Source organism: Candoia aspera, chromosome 5, assembly GCF_035149785.1.
Source record: "Candoia aspera isolate rCanAsp1 chromosome 5, rCanAsp1.hap2, whole genome shotgun sequence".
NCBI lineage: Eukaryota > Metazoa > Chordata > Lepidosauria > Squamata > Boidae > Candoia > Candoia aspera.
The window spans coordinates 31,714,093-31,727,366 of NC_086157.1; positions in this window are offsets into that span (position 1 = coordinate 31,714,093).

Sequence of the window (13,274 nt, forward strand, 5' to 3'; positions counted from 1 at the left end):
ACTGCTGCCACTACAGTACATTTTCAAGAATAACTCCTACCCCTGAAAGCAGTGTTTCACAACTTTGGCAGCTTGAAGATGTGTGGATTTCAACTCCCAGAATTCCCCAGCCAGCAAGGCTGGCTGGGGAATTCTGGAACCTGAAGTCCACACATCTTCAAGCCGCCAAGGTTCAGAAACAGTGCCTTAAAGCCTACCTACTTTGAATCTTTAAGGCCACATATGATTTCAATCTGTATCAGTTACTGCTTTCTCCCCATCTTCCATCCATCAAGACTGCGCATCAGACCTTTCTCCAGGGGCCATCAATAATGTAGCTGGAAACAGACTTCTTAGTAACAGCTCCTTGCCTTTAGGAGTCACATCTTTTAAACACTCGGTTAAGCGCAATTCTCTACTCCTAGAATTGACTTCCTAGAAGCAAGCCTCCTTCAACATACAGTAGTCAGATTTCCTCATCAATATGTGTAGGTTTGCACTGTCATACTACAACCTCCTTTGTAATAAAGCCGTTTGTAGATCAAAACTATTTTTTAAAAAAGTTATTTGATAAAAGCTGCGTTTACACCACATTAACTCATTAGATTAACTTAACTGACCTTTAGCTGGCAATGCTGGATTGCATACAGGAAAATAAAAAGGAAAGAACTTTGCAGAAATGCTAAACTAAGGCTACAGACCTGGCATTGGTTGCCAGGTCCAAGGAGGGACGAAGGGCGGTCTGGCAGATGTTACTGAAATGCAGCTCCCATCGGGTCTTGGAAGCAAGGCCGATGTTCAAATGACTGGAGCTGCACCAACAACACACTGGTCACAGGTTGCCCATGCCTGCGAGAGCAAATCAGCACCGAAATCAGGAAGAGGCCCTCTGCATATGCACCAAAGCAAGGTTTAATATAGTACAAGAAAAAGACGGAACCTTCTGGAACATAAGGACCAACACATTTATTGCAGCAGCAGGAGCTTCGCCGGAAAAAAATCGGGATTTCCGGAATCAAGAACCGCCTCTTTCCCGAACGATATCAAAGAACAGCCACGCTACACAGCACGCATGCGCGTAACTCTCCTATTGGCTGCACTAATATTTCTTCCAGCGTTGCCTACCAGGAGCCCGAATCCCGACTACATCACTCCTGGACCACCACGGTCCCTACGCAGCCTCAGTTGCAGATAGGCGGATCCAGCAGGGGAAGAACAGAATTTCCTTTCAGGCTCCTCTATCGTGGAATGGTCGTCTCCATCTTAATGCTCCGCCTACTCTCAGACCTCATGACCTACTGCGGAAGCGGCTCCTCGGTACTAATCCAACAGAACGGGATGGGCGTGTCAATGCAAATAATGGGGTGGGGCTCAGAGCAAGGGAATGATCGAGCCCCTTTAAGAAAGCGGCTTTAAAAATCCGGACGGACACTAGGGGTGGTAAGGGGGTAGGTTGCGGCGGTCTTTGAGGCCTGGCGAGTTTCACAGTATTAGTCTCTCATATCTCCCAACGTAAAGCTCAATGTGGACCCCTTGCTTTTGCTTAAGGTAACCGCTTGGTTGTGCCTTGTTTAGGCGAGCTAATTTCCAGGTTAGGGTACTGTGTAATTTACGGATTAAACCAGAAATAAAAGTTCAGTTGCGCTTAGAGTAAGCCTGTTGACATCCAAGAAAATATAGGTCTGATTTCATCCAGTTCTAACTCAGTTTTCCTAAAGAGACGAGGGAAAAATAAAATCCGCAGAGGAATATCCTGGAAGAGTCTGTTTTAACCATAAGCCGTTAGTTGCAATAAAGCGGCGCAATCTTAGGCAGATCCTGTGCAGGCTGGTTCCTGCCCACGGTGGGGCCGAATGGGGGTGCAGCGGGGGGTGCGTGTGCAGCGCGGGTGCAATCAGTGGGGGTCCGTGCGCTACAGCTGGCGAGGAGGAAGATGAGAGCAGCAGGCGGGACTCGTTTATTAGGCTGTTACTTTAGACGACGAAAGGGACTCGAGCCCGCGAGAGTGGCTTTGGCTTCGGCTTCCCTCGAGCGAAAGGCGAAGGAGCCATTTTGAGGGGCCCGCGGAGGAAGGCCCGGGGGCGCAGCAGGCGAAAAGGGGGCGTTCTCGCTGCGGCCGCGGCGGCTCTTGGCGTCCTTGCCTTGCAGCCTTCGGGCGAAACGGCGCGGCGCTTTTGGAACCTCTGGGCAAAATGTGCCATTTCGGCAAGAAGTTTTTTTTTTTATCTGCGCTGTTGATTTGTAAGACGCCCAGAGTCCAGACTGGAAGATGGATGGATGGATGGATCTCCTTTGAAAACCTTTAGCGCTTTTCACTTCGGCCAGCCGGTACCGAGGAAGAGGTCGGGGGAATGGAAAGCCGCCTTCCCCGCGCCCGTTTCTCAGATGAGCGTGGCCAGCGATCCGCCGCCGCCGCCGCCGCCGCCGCATTTGTCAGCCGCTTCCTTCTCGATTGAGTACCCGACAGCGCACTCATCACCACTGTCTGGCTTTGAATCTTGGAATCCTAAAAAATCCTGTCTATTAGCCTCATTTATAGTGTAAACATGTAAGCTCACTGGAAGGCCTCTTCTATTCGACAGGCCTTCATTTCAGATGAGTGTGCATAGGATTGGAGTCGACTCAGTGTGAGAGTAAAGCCATAATGTCCAGGTTTTGTCATATATATTCCCTTAAGGACTCATGTGAAGTAAAAGGATATTAGCCTTTGAATGTAGTCCAGGCAGACCTGGAACATTTTCACACAACTAGATAAAAGTCCCCTATAGTACGCCACCATTCTGCTTACTTGAAGACCCACAAAGGAAAGTAAGTCCATTCCAAGCTCAACATTTAGATCTGTCTATTTATTTGTGCCATTTCTGTACCACTGACTTCCAAACACTCCAGTTTACAGAATTACACAAAACCATAAAAACATAGCAACTCCCCTCTCACCATTAATGAAATCTGGCATCCCATAGCAGCTTCCTCTTCTTCATCCATTACAGGCTCTGCTTTTGCATTCTATGGTGTGTGTTTTGTATTATAAACATTACCCTACTATTCTTTATCTGTATTTTGAAGACTCACAACTTTCACTGCTGGTAGTGCCGTTCCCGTGTGAACCTGAGTCATGTTAACTCTGAAAGTGTTCCTTATTTTTACAGTGCTTAGCTTGCACCAAGGATAGTACCCGTATGTTTGCATATATCTTAACGATTGTGGTTGCATGCAAAGCAAAGCTACACCTGGACTTATTCCTGTGTGCAAACACTCCAGTCCTTGTGGTTAGAGGCACTGCTGTTTGTCATGCAGATTACAGACTATGAGAGTTTCTCTTTGGCTAAGGTGCAAGAATAAAGGGAAGGTGCTTGGCACTGTGCCTAGGTTAGATCAGAACCTGGCAGCCATTTGAGAACCGAGGTGCTCTATTTGCTGAAATGTGACATACGTGGACCTTTCTTCACCTTTCTCTATCTTCTTGTACTTGTGACTGATCATGTTCATTTAATATTGAATTAAATATAGATTCACAAACTAAATCCTTTAAAAGGAGGAGTTAGAAAAATGATGCAAGTAGGTTCAAAAGGCCACAGCTACATTAACGCATCCATACACAATGCACACCCATGAGCTATTTCCTTTTGGGGTAAAAACATTTGCCGCATGCGGAAAAGAAGTAAGGAAAGTAAGTAATAAAAGCTGTGAGATGGGGGCGGGGAGGAAATACAGCTAAATATAGTTTACATCAATGCTTGTTTGCTACAACTCTCTTATGGCATTCTTCCATTAGGCACAGATACAGTTTTCACACACATGTGAAACAAGTTGCACAGTTACTCCATAAGCAAACTATATCCATATTTTAACATTTCTTCAATCACCCTGTCTACACCTGCATTTTTCAACATTCTCACATCATTTATGACTTCCCTTTCAGTACTTGTTTCTTGGACACTAACATGTACAGCATTCATTTAAATTCCATTCTTCAATATAACACTATCATTCCCATACAAATCTCTAAAATATCCTCCCAGCTTTCCCTCAGTTCTTTCATCCCAAATTGCTTCATCATTTTTTATTTTTAATCCATTAACTTTATTAATTTAATAGGATCTTGATTCTAGCATAAAAAAGTGAAGTCAATCAATTCTGGATCATCTGGTAGCTCCTCCTGTTCCTTGTACTGTAGACAGGTTTGTTTTTTTTAATCCATTCAATTGTGTCTGATTCTCGGAGATTGCCTGGACTGGTCCCTGCAGTTTGCTTGGCAAGGTTTTTCAGAAGTGGTTTGCCATTGCCTCCTTCCTAGGGCTGAGAGAGAGTGACTGGCCCAAAGTCGCCCAGCTGGCTTCATGTCCAAGGTGGGACTAGAACTCCCAGTCTCTAGCTTGGTGCCTTAACCACAACACCAAACTGGCTCTCACTGTATACAGTATGTGCAGCCTAATGTGTATTTAGGTTTATTGGAGAGCAAATCTGGCTCTGGGAAAAAGCACAGTGACATTAAGTTGTTCCAGACTGGTGCTCCATTCACAAACTAGAGCTTGAAAGGACCTTTTGAGATTGAATTGGAAGCACCATAGAGCAGGAGTACTTAATAAACCAAAGGGGTGGTTGAAGATTTCTGATGGAGTGGATTTTTATACCGAATGATAAATGTTTGAATGGGATTGTGGTTCTAGTTCATGTAACAACCGAAGATGATGTGATTTTGCAGTTTATCAGTTTATATTTCAAGTTACAAAGGACTTGCTGTCTATTTCCTATTGCACAAAGCCACAATCCTTTAATAAAGACCAAACATTCTGTTGAAAAACAACAATTACACCTGTTTTGAAATCTTAACATTAGAAGAGAATTTAATACTACAATTGTCATTGTACTGGATCTATGTAAAGTAGAGAGATCCAGTTTGCCTGGTAATTAAGTGGCAACAACTTAAATAAAGCCATTAGCAAGTCATCTGTTATATATAACCTTCAGTGGCTTTACCAAGTATGGGTTAAGTATATAAACATATATTGTAGATAACTTAGTTACAAAGTAAGCTGGTGAGACTGTAGAGCTGTCTCACTGGATAACATCCATTTAAATTTATTTTTTAAAAATCTTTATTTCAAATTCAGACACCCTTGAGAGGGCAGGTTGTTGCATGTTCATCTGGCATTTCTCAATGTTACTGTGTTTCCTAGGTAGTAAAGTAACTCCTCTTATCTCTGTTTACAATCCAATAAAGTTTTATTATATAATGTGCCTTCAGTCTGGTCTGTCCCCTGTGGCAGGAACAGACAAATTTCTGAGCAAAAGCCCTGTCTTGTTATTCTAATTTATTATTATTTCGGTATCTAAGTGTGGTAGAGAGTCTGTTGAGCAACTTGATTTCACAGAGGTCATAAATGGAACATCTCTTTTTATTTTAGGGTTATGCAGGATTAAGTGCAGAATGGATCTGTTGAGCCCTCCAGAAGCTAAACAATTTTTTCTTGTGTTTTATCATACCAAAAGCAAAGTGGAAGTTAATGTGGTTGAAAATCAGCAGCACAAAATGGGAACGTGGTAAAATATTGTAGCCTAGCTTTCTTCTATTACAGAATATTTTTGTGATGTTGCAAACCTTGGGGGCTCCTCTTGGCTTCCTGACAGCATCCTTATGTTGATAGTGCTGTTTTATCTTCAGAAGAACCCTTAGAGAATGAATTTGTTATTATTCAGTGATAAAAACAGTGATGGTGCCTCCATGTTTTCCTTATTTGTCATATAATAATTGTGGAGATCATTTTTAAGTTGGAGAATTGGCATAGGTTTTTTAAAAAATCGTCATGCTTTAGATTTGGACTTGCAGTTAACACCACACACACCACTATAGCTGCTTTTTAAAAAAGAAAAATAAATATGGGAAGTGCTCAGCAGTGGAATTCCCATAAAGTCACATTTGTTCCTTACTATGTAAAATAATTCCAGGATAAACAGCAGTAGGAAATACAAGGTAGCTTATGGAAACCTATTATGCAGAAAAATGAACCACCTTTCCCCTTTTACACAACTATTACAGTGCATGCCCTTCCCCTGGGCACTGTGCCAGCATGCCCATCTGACCTTCGTAGGTGTGTCCATTTGCCAAGTTCATGTTTTAACATTTGGCCCCAAGAGTTTTTTCCAAAATAGATAGCAGCTATCATTGCATTCTTCCACCTGCTGGTGTTTGTTTATTCGCTTACTTGGATAACTTGCTCTTAGTTACTCTTCCTGGTAACTGTCTTCCCAGGTAACTCAGACCTCATGTTCTTCACCCACTTTGGCCTCTGGGTCATTCATTCATTCATTCATTATTCATATTTTGTTACCGCCCATCTCCCCCAAGAGAGGGATTCTGGGCGGTTATGAGAAATCTTCCCTTTTCTTCAAATTATCCTGTTAAAAGGATAGATACCATCAGAATGGCTGCTTTTCTACTGTTGCTGTGACTCCTCTACCTCCTGCTTCCAACCTGAGGAATTCCTGCCTCAGGGAATCCCTCCATTGATGGCTGGATTCTCTTCAACTTAAGTCCTCATCACTGATACATTTATGTCTGGATGGGGAGCTCACTTTATGTGATGACTGAATAGGCTGGCCATATTTCCTTGAGACAAAAACAGGACATTGGGATGGCAAAGCAGGATGGGGTTAAAAACAGGACATTGGGATGGCAAAACGGGGCAGGGCTGGGCGATGGGCTGGATTGGCAGGCAGGAACTTCTCAGTTTTCTCAGGCTGGGAATCTTCGGATTCCTTCATTTGCGAGAGGCAAGGCTGGGCTGGAGAGTCTAGTGAACGGTTGTCGCCGACAAGCCGTTCCTCCTCTGGCTGTGCTTTTACATTCTTTTCTTCCCGCCATTTCAAGGCAGGAGCCAATCGGCCCGCCCTTTGATCACCACCTATCAGCTGATCCTGTTTTTTTCTTTTTAGGTTTCCTACCAGGTTGAGGTCTGCGGCTTTTTTCCCATTGTTTCTGCTGAGTTCCTCCTCCTTCCACTCAAAGTCAGACTGCATTCTGACAGGTTCGTGGGAACTTTCAAATTTTTAAGTAAGGTTTTTAAGAAAACGGGACAAAATGGACATTTATATTAAAACAACGGGACAGTCTAGAAATGTTAAAAAAACGGGACTGTACCGTTCCAAATGGGACATATGGTCAGCCTATGACTGGAATACTCAACTTCCCATTAAATCCGACTCATAAGCATTTACTTAGAATTCTCTTTAATGGTGTGTAGCATTCAGTACAAAGAAAAAAGTTGTGAATGGAAAAGCCCGCACTTTTCCCCCATTAAACATCTTCAGTAAATTCAAATTATCCCCCACTCCCTATCTCAGGTATGCACCCCCTCCCTCTCGTGCCAGTTAGTGTAAGAATCTGCAGCTGTCTTCAACAGCTCCTCGCAAATGACCTTGACATTACAAGATAGTCCAAACAAAATGATTTCACACTCCAATGATGTTCCCCCTCCCATGCCTTCGACTTGCAAGAATGATACATGTGTTAGCTGAAACATGCATGTGAGTCAAATCAATTGTTCTGAGAATGTTTGATCTGGGAACATGACACTTCAAAGCCTTCTGCATCTGAGCTGCTTAGTTCAAACACAAAGCATCATGACTTATCAATGAACCCAACTCCTTGCAGTTTGGAAGACATTTCCAGTCCCCCAAGGCTTATCTCCATGGCCAAACTGTTTGGCTTATACTAACTATTACCCAGATTGATATATAAACATAATTGCACAAAGTTGGTCCCTCTTTTGCACCTGACAAAACAGATTTGGCATTGGTACATCCATCACTCCAGCCTGGAAATGGTTCCTTCGAAGTGACAAACCTATGCCAATCAGCTCAGTCATAACAGAGCAGCTGGCCATGGAGGAAAACTGCATTCATCAACTACAGCATCATCAAATCCCATTGGGGTAAACCTAAACTTCATCTCTGTGCTTTGCAGGAGTAAGGCAACCCCTAACTTTTTTCAGCAAGGGTGAGATAGACCAATTTCTCAGCTACATTCTTTTTTTTTTGGAACAAACACCTATTTTACCTGTTTCCATTAATTTCCTGCTAACTAGACTGAGCTGTCGATCGGAAGGTTGGCGGTTCGAAACCGCGCGGCGGGGTGAGCTCCCGTTGCCCGTCCCAGCTTCTGCACACCAAGCAGTTCGAAAACATGCAAATGTGAGTAGATTAATTGGTACCGCTTCGGCGGGAAGGTAACGGCGTTCCGTGAGTCATGCTGGCCACATGACCCGGAAGTGTCTATGACAACGCCGGCTCCAAGGCTTTGAAACGGAGATGAGCACCGCCCCCTAGAGTCGGACACGACTGGACTTTACGTCAAGGGAAACCTTTACCTTTACTAGAGTCCTGACTAAGATCAACAGGTCTCAACCAATAGTGTTCTCTTCACAACTTGGTGGCCTCACAGCTGTAGTTCATCCTGTCCCTTTACTCCATCAAGACTACCTTCACTTTCTGAGCCAACCAGTTTATTCTCCATCCACCGGGCATAAGCCTTCCATCTAGACCAGTATTTCTCAACCTTGGCAACTTTCAGAGGTGTGGACTTTCAGATGGCTGGCTGGGGAATTCTGGGAGTTGAAGTCCAAACCTCTGAAAGTTGCCACGGTTGAGAAACACTGATCTAGACAACGAGTCCCTCACCTTATTCCTTGGAGTATTTGATTGCATAAGGTAAGCAAATTATTTTGGCCTCTTGGAAGCTTTCACAAGGGTTTCCTGTGTCACTAAATGGAAATCCTTTGAAGCTATTGCCTAGAGACAACCATTACATCCCCTGCAATATTAGATCCACTGTGTTTTGGCCTTTCATTTGCAGCTGAAACAGGGAGCCTTACTCTGCTTCAGTAACAGTGTATCTTCTATCCTCTCTTCTTTGTTTATAACCACCTGACAAATATTTCCAGAAAGGCCTAGCACATCTCTGTCCTCAGGCATCCTGGCTGCTTCCAGTCTGGAGCCCCTTGTCCCCTCTGATAATATTGAAACCCTTGGAACCACAAAGCACAGTTTTGCCAGGACTGTAGCAGCTATTGGAGGAGAGACGAAATTTCTGCAGAGCAATACTTCCCCGCTCTCCCTCACACACGCACACAAAATGAAACCTTTTGCTCAGGTTAAATGCCAGCGTTGCCTATAGAGATAACACTTCCATTGTGGGAAGATGGAGCAAGCAAGTAGGTATCTTGCTGAACAGTTGATTGAATTACAAATCTTAACAATGCTGATCACCTTGAATGCGAGGAGAAGACAATAGTGCATTTCTAAAACAATCAGAACCAGGAAGTCTTTTGCACATTTGCCTTTGGTCAGGGGATGATTTGGATGCCCCTCTGAATAACCCTCATTGGGTGGATGCAATGCACAAGTCCTGGCTTTTGACCAGAGAAGAAAATAATGAATTTTAAGATATTTTTTTCTTTATTTTAGCTACGGTCTAGCTAAGTCAGAAGATGCTGCAGCTGGGCAGCCAGCTGTGAGCATTCCTTCTCCAAACAAGCCTCTGGTTATCCCAGTTACTATTTCCTCCCCCTTTACAGATGATGCCTTATGACTGCAGAATAATATTTCTTCAGCCTGTGTTTTGTATGCTTATTTTCACTGTATGGCAGTTAATAATTATAAATAGATTTCCATTGTGCTTTAGTTACTCAATCCTATTTTTCAAGGCCAGTAAATTGAGAAGAATCCTGCAGCTGTGGTAAAGCAAGAGTGCTGAATAAAGTTCAAGAAGCAAGGATGAAGATAATGCAGACACATCCATCTTGAATGGTGGTTTCAAGCACAAATTATTCAGACTAAGGATCAATGAAATCCAAGATGAAGAAATGGTATGCATTACATATTGATATCTCTGAAGACTTATATTGATGGGTTACTTATTGTTGCCCAACTGAACAGAAGTTAGAATATTCAGTTTCAAGCAGAGTTCCAATCCTTTACAAATAAATACTATCTTTTAAAAATTATTTTGCCTTTAATGTATAGCAGAGGTTGGTAAAATAACATTCTTTCATGAAATATAAACATTCTTCAGAACTGAATAACTTTTCATCTTAGTGTTGTGATGCAGCCTGGCATTCACAAGATTGATGGTTGCTACCCAAACAGGGAATATAAATCCCCGTATCAAGCAGGATCTTCCTGAGAAGAGATGCTTCCTTTAGCATGTAGCTAAAGGAGAGATTCCCCCACAATCTTTCCTGTCCAGGTGCAGAAGTTTTGTTCTTTTGGAAACTGGAGGCAGTTCTCAACATCAAACAAAAGCTTACTACCATGGGTGGGGAGAGAAAGAGAAGGCTAAAATTCTCCTCCAATCTCTGATTAAAGTTGGAATTTGCAGGAAAAAGGGTTTTCCAGGTAACAAATTGGCACAAAGGTAGCATCTGTTCCAAGAGTGGTCTGTATACTAAAGCAGTGCTTCCCAAACCTGGGTAAATTACCCAAAATTGGGTAAAAGTGGTTTTTCTTTGGTTAACAACACATGAACCATTTAAACAGACTTAAAAGTGTTTTACCTACATTGGGTAGAAAGGACTTTCTGATAAACAGTTTTGGGTAATGAAAGAAAAAATTTGGGAAGCACTGTCCTAGAGCAATGTTTCTTAACCTTGGCAATTTTAATATGTGTGGGCTTCAACTCTCAGAATTCCCCAGCCAGCATGTCTGGGAATTCTGGGAGTTGAAGTCTACACATCTTAAAATTGCCAAGATTGATAAATACTGCTCTGGAGGAATAGGAAAAAGTTAATTAAGAACTGTGATAAGTTTTATTTTTCTGTGTGTGATTTTTAAGCCTACTTTTGCACCTAGTGACTACTGTCTCTTTGTAAGTTCTGCCCTTCTGCATTTATGCAAATTGGCACTTCCTTGCATTAGACATGCATCTAAATATGAGCTGATCAGTATCATCTTGGGATCTCTTCAGAGCCTTATCTTTTCCTCTTATGATTTTATATTAGAGGTTCTTTTAGGTGGACTTATCTCCTGTGCCACTTAATTAGGTTTTGGCAGTGATAACTACCAAGCAGCACATGAAGGTAGGAGGTGGAGTTAGGGTGGAGAGGACAGTCAACACTTCGAACCATTTACCCTATGGGCTCAGCCTTGCTGCTACAGTCAGCTACAACAAACATGGTCAACATGCTAAATTCAAGACTGCTTGCTATCCTAAATGTAGGGTACTGGCATTTCATGTCCATAAAAACTGAATCATCTAGCCTGGGAATTGTACCTTTTTTTGTAAAGCTTTAGCAACTCTGATAGGAATTAGGACAGCATTGCTATCTTGGAGAACTCAGCTGTTGAAATAAAAATAGCTGCATTATTATAATTTAGAGTCCTTAGGGCAGCATGCTGGCCATACATTGTTGTAACTGGCCTTAGAATGCATAGAAAACTCACTACTTAAAATGATATTTATTGAGAAAATGGCTCTGCCACAAAATGAATGCTGCATAGACAAAATACTGCCCTAAAACAGGCTTAAATTTTATATACAGATATATAAATATATGCAAATTACTGTGAAATTTTTCCATACACGTCCTTAGGTCATGTTCCATTTATAAAAGCCTTTACACAACAATACAGTATTACTGTGTAGTGATTTTTCCATAAGATCATTGGGTTGAGGAATTCTTTTGTTTGTATTCATATGTTTATTAGTCCCACATTTTGACATCTCTCAAGGCAAGGAATGTATGCAAATGTGTCTTCATCTGTGGGCATGAAAGAAAGAGATGTAGAAATCTTCTGGTTTTGTTACTTAGGTTGGAGAACAGGTTGACACAACTGAAAAGGTGTTATAAGATCAAAGTAATAGATGTGATACAGGGTGTATAATGAACAGAAGGAAGAATTTGCTCATAGCCATCTTGTTTCACAGTTATATAACCAACTAGCATTTCCAGTAAAGTTAAATGTTAAGGCCCTTGTCTTCTGGGAAAAAAAAAAGCAAAGTAATCTGATTTTAGGAACATAGGAACTATTTTAGGAACATACTATAGGAAGTAGTTGTCCAGAATTGTCAACTCTAACTGGCAGTCAGTCTTTGTGAATTCAGGCAAGCCTTTTTGAATGTACCTGGAAACCTCAGGAACTTTGAAGCTTCTGCTTGGAAAGCAAAAGTTGTACCACTGAGTTATCATTTGTGATAGCACCATGTATATAACCGTGATACAAAATTCTACAGTCACAGAATAAATATAATTGTTTAGAGCTTTGTTGCAGTTTTTTCTTTATCCTTGTATTGTTAAATGACACATATTTTATTTTATTTTTCCATAGGATGGAGATCCGAAAAAGCAGGTTGCATTACTCCTTGATAGACACTAGAAAGATACAGTGATGCTTAAAATTCATGAACCTTTTTGAATTTTCAATACTTCTCCATAAATATGACCTAAAATACGTTCTGTTCTCCACAAAAGTCCTAAAACTAGATAAAGAGAACCCAATTAAACAAGTGAGTTAAAAAACGTACTTGTTCATTTATTTACTAAGGAAAATAATTCAAAGCCACATATATGATGTTCAATAATCTGCTTCATGTACCAATATCTGAAACATCTTTAGCCAGAGTCCATCTTTGTTTCAGAAACATTTACTTTTAGATCTGCTTTTAGAATTCTGATCAAACTTCATTTTGGAATTAAAATTATGTGAACAGTACTCTTACGGTATAAATATTTGGCACACAAAAATCAGTGAGGCTGTATGGGATTGGCTGCACATTATAAAGATTATGTTGCATCATTCTGCTTAATTTTTTTAATGGAACAAAATAAATTTGTCCTCCTAGAATACACTGAATTTTTAATTGCACATGATGAATTGTAATACTGTTTTTAAATGTTATCTTTCTAACTCTATCCTTAGTCAGTCAGATCAAATGCTGAGAGTAATTACACAGAAAACTACAATAGCCAAGCTTTCTAATTAATTCCAAGTATTCATGAGTGTTTTTTTAAAAAACATCCTATGAATATATGAAATGAATTAAACTTTCCTATTCCAGGATGGTTGCTCTGTGAAGTTTCATGGAACACCACAGGATATTCTAGTTTTACTTTAAGAATTGTCATGTTTTAAAGCTTTTTAAAACTTTATAGCCTGAGAATATACAGTATGTAAAAATCATGTCCAGATTCCTCCCATTTGCAAACCAGACCTATGAGAAGTCTTCACAGTAGCTTCCTTTTCACATGTTTAGTAGCTTACATATGCAAAGAACTAATTTCAGTTTGTCTTAGCAAAAT